Below are 4,719 nucleotides of genomic sequence, written 5' to 3'. Positions count from 1 at the left end.
CAAATTAGCAAACCCAACCATTTCTTCCTCAGAAACGCTAGCTTGGCAAAGAACCAAGTTACTTGTTCTTTCTGCGGTCAACTAATTGCATTCAATGTTGGCTCATTTTGAAGTGGTTTTAGCAAGAAAAGAGAGTGAGCATCGACAAAATTCTTTATCAAATATTGAATGATGTTAGAAGCAATTTTTCCAGTTCAAAAAAATTTATTAAAGTTGATATACTGATTATTTAGACATCAGATATTTTAATATTTCTTGGCGTTTAACTTGCAAAATTTTAATTACTGTAAATATTTATAAAATTTATGTCATCTCCGCCTTTGCAAGCCACTTTTATATAAAATAAGCCTCACGTTTTATTTTAACGGAGCAGTTACTAAGAGTGGTGGAGTAACATTCAAACAGAAGAGTTAGAAATTGTCGAGGAAATGGCGCTTTATGTTGGAAAATTGCTCAGAAAACCCAGCAACATCGCAATATAAAAGACGCAATAAAATTGTAAAAAACGGAGGAAAGCTGAGTCATCGGAAGATTTTTCCATTCACTTCAGGATGTTTTATATTTCTTTCAAATAACACCTGCACAGAAACAAAAATATTCCTATGTTAGCACAAATTTAAGAATAATACAAAATAACGAATATAATCAACTCGTGTCTAACAATAGAGATTCAAACTTAACTATGTATTTGAAGGTAGTAATAAATAGTCTGTTTGACGATCAAGAATCGAAATACTTGCATTTTTTTTGTTTAATTTAATTGAGTGGAGAATCAAAGTGAATGAATTGAAATCGAAATACACAGTATTCACTCTTAACAAGAAAACTCTCCCTCCTCTCTCCTTCCACAATACTTCTATACCAATTACTAACCAAGTACGATATCTCGGACTACATCTTGACAAACGACTAACTTGGAACCCACACACGAGACTCAAACGAACTGACCTCAATCTGAGGTATAAAATGTTGAAAATAAACGTTCAAAACTGACCCTGACGAACAAACGAACACTATATACCGCTCTACTTGCCCCAATATGGATGTACGGAATACAGCTCTACGGAAGTGCCAAAAAATCGAACATCAACCGACTTCAAACCTTACAGTCTAAAATTCTAAGAACAATAGTTAACGTTCCCTTCTACGTCTCCAATCACACAATACACTCTGATCTAAATATTCCTCTCGTTTCTGAAATAACAATCTCGATACACAAAACTCCACTCAAATCTACACAGGCACAACCCTCTGATCCACAACATGTCCACTACAACACTTCCTTCAAATCCACAGCGCAGACTGAAGCGACGGTGGCCACGCGATCATCTCAACATATAACGCTGATCTTCTAGAATGGTTGCTGCGTAAGCTTGCCAATCTGGCGAACTAACGGCTTCCATCACTGGATGGTCGTCGTTTACTCCACTCACGCCCTTGCGCACATGTATGTGCGCGTGTATGTATGTACACACACATATACGTGCATGTGTATTTGGGCTATCCTTATCACTCATCTTCTTTTGCTTATTGTACTGGATACAGTTGCAAAATAAATAAACAAATGAAAAATTAATCTAGTTAAAGCACAACTGTAAATTTTATCTATTTGTCAAGCACAGCCTTGAAGACGATGATAATGATCGCATTACAAAGCGAGATTTATTACCCGCCAATTCTTTTTTTAATCGATTTTGAAAAGCAAAAATACTTTGATACTATATCTTTTAAACAGTGCCATCTGTCGGTAATATACACCTGCTATTCCACAACAGATTTACTTGTATACAGATTGTGAATTCCTAAATAAATTATAAATAAAAATTGTTCTAAATATGAGCTCTAAAGTACATCTTTAGAAACTTTATTTAAAGAATTATATTTGTGAATATGACATTTTATTTTATTTTCATTTATTTTTAGCTAATTAAATAATTATTGAATAAATTATCTTCTTTTTAGAAATTTCCTCAGCCCTCCACCTACGAGTATTTCTCTCTAAACAAACTTGCTTCACGCATTACACACCCTTAAATATATAAATTTTATTTGAAGAAATTATCTTGAAAAATTAGATTTATGGGTAGCTCAGAGGAAGGGTAGCTAGCTCTCTAATGTTATTCATTGGATAATGTATCCAATCTCGCAGAGTGGGTAATAGTAATATAAATTTATTTCATAAAAGATGTCGTTCCTTGTTGAAAGTACGAGGGTCGTTTGAAAAATCCGTGCAAAGTCAGAGAGATAGCACCACTGGCGCGTATCAAGGTTATGTTTAGTTAGTAGCATCTCTTGGAAGAACACACACCAAGTTTCAGCCAGATCGGTCTATTTCTTTGTGTTTGGCATTCGTTTGAATCGAGGAAGTCGAGTGATTTTCAAAAAATGGACGAAAAAGAATTTCGTGTGTTGATTAAACACTACTTTATGAAAGGCAAAACGCCTCAGGAGACTAAAGAGAAGCTTGATAAACATTATGGTGACTCTGCACCTTCGAGTAGAACAGTTTATAAGTGGTTTCAAAATTTTCGGAGTGGCCATATGGGCACAAGTGACGCTGAACGTTCTGGACGCCCTGTTGAGGTTACTACTCCAGAAATCATTGATAAAATCCATGATATGGTGATGGATGGCAGAAGAGTGAAGGTGCGTGAGATTGCTAGTGCTGTGGGCATCTCGAATGAACGGGTACATAATATTTTGCATCAACATTTGGACATGACAAAGCTATCCGCAAGATGGGTGCCGCGATTGCTCACGCTTGACCAAAAACGAAATCGTGTGAAGTGTTGCAAGGACGGTTTGCAGCTGTTCCAGAAGAATCCGCAGGACTTTAAGCGTCGTTTCGTCACTGTGGATGAAACATGGATACATCACTACACTCCTGAGACCAAAGAACAATCTAAACAATGGGTTACCAAGGGGGAATCTGCGCCAAAAAAGGCGAAGACCGTTCCTTCGGCCGGAAAGATTATGGCGACTGTCGTTTGGGATTCGAAAGGAATAATCCTCATCGACTATCTGGAAAAGGGTAAAACTATTACAGGTGCATATTATTCATCGTTATTGGACCGTTTGAAAACCGAGCTGCAAGAAAAACGCCCACGATTGGCCCACAAAAAAGTCCTTTTCCATCACGACAACGCACCAGCTCACACCTCTGCAGTTGTTGGTCGCAAAATTAATGGAAATAGGGTTCCAACTCGTTTCACATCCCCCCTATTCTCCAGAATTGGCTCCCTCGGACTACTATTTGTTCCCCAATATGAAGAAATGGCTGGCGGGAAAAAGATTTTATTCAAACGAGGAGGTGATTGCAGAAACGAATGGCTATTTTTCAGACTTGGACAAATCCTATTATTCGGAAGGGATCAACAAACTAGAGCAGCGTTGGACGAAGTGTATAAGCCTAAAAGGGGACTATGTTGAAAAATAAAAAAGGTTTACCCCAAAAAATTAAGTAGTTTTAATTTTTGCACGGACTTTTCAAACGACCTTCGTATTTATGCTTTGTTTGAATGTATATTGTTTATATTTATACGTTGTATATACTTCGTTTACTCTGAATAATGTGGGAACTTGTTAGGTGGAAAGCAATAGTAGAATCGCTACAAATATTGCTAGCGAAAAGAAAGATTTCTTAACCCGTTGCCGCAAATGACGGCTATAGCCGTCCGATCTTTGTTGATATGTAGGCAAACGACGTCTGTAGCCGTCGTGCACATTTTAATTAATAAAAAAAAGTACAGCGTTAGTACGAAGTGTACTAACGCATACACTTGTTAATTATTGAATTAGTAAAGCAAATGCTATATAGTCGTAACGACGGTCATAGCCGTCATTTGCTCTGGAAAGAGAAAAAATGACATGATGAGCAAATGACGGTTATAGCCGTCGAGAGGTTTTTTTGGAAAAACCGTGGCCAAATGTGATAATTTTTACTTCCAAACATACGTACAACTTACACTTGATTCCATCTGGCAGTCATAAACAATTGAGAAAAAAAAGTGCGTTTCTGAGCACGATCATCAAATTGAAAGTGTGCGGCAACGGGTTAAATAAATATAAAAAATCACTGAAAACTAATAGAAATCTATCTTTTCTGAAATTAAAATTATTCTAAAATAAACTGGGATATTATGGGGATACAAAAAAAAAATAAGTTCACTTATTAAGAGAATTATCAGTGAATTTACCATCAATATAAGACGACATTTAGGTACAAATGGATCAAAAATAATTTTATATTTTATTCAAAGTGAGGCAATATTACTTTTTATCGCAAAAATCTTTTCCTCAAGTGAACAATAATAATTGGTTCCTGCCATTTGGTTCAATAATTTAAAGATAAACCCTAAACTTACATTAAAACGTTACCGTTGGAAGTTAGGTAGGTATTGAAATGAATTTAGAATATTTTGGATTAACTTGATCTTAAAAATTAAGAATCCTCTAACTGGCTAAATAACATTAACCCTTAACTTAATTAGCTTTAATTGCTCCTTTTATATTAGTAACTAGGTTAACTAATAGTTTTATGCAACTGATTTAATTTTAGAAGGAGTATTTTCAAAATAACTGACATTAATTACTATCTCGAGAAATTAATCACAGCGTCGTGATGATTGACCGTATGGCTGAAGATTTCTCTTAGGTTACAGATCATGGGCAATAATCTAAAATTGTATTCAACATTTAAAAATCACAGCAAAATTAAAA

The sequence above is a fragment of the Rhodnius prolixus genome, unplaced genomic scaffold, assembly GCF_049639745.1.
Source record: "Rhodnius prolixus isolate KJV_2025 unplaced genomic scaffold, Rpr scaffold_1, whole genome shotgun sequence".
Taxonomy (NCBI): domain Eukaryota; kingdom Metazoa; phylum Arthropoda; class Insecta; order Hemiptera; family Reduviidae; genus Rhodnius; species Rhodnius prolixus.
The sequence above is the reverse complement of the archived record's forward strand: the minus strand, read 5'-3'. Positions refer to the sequence as shown.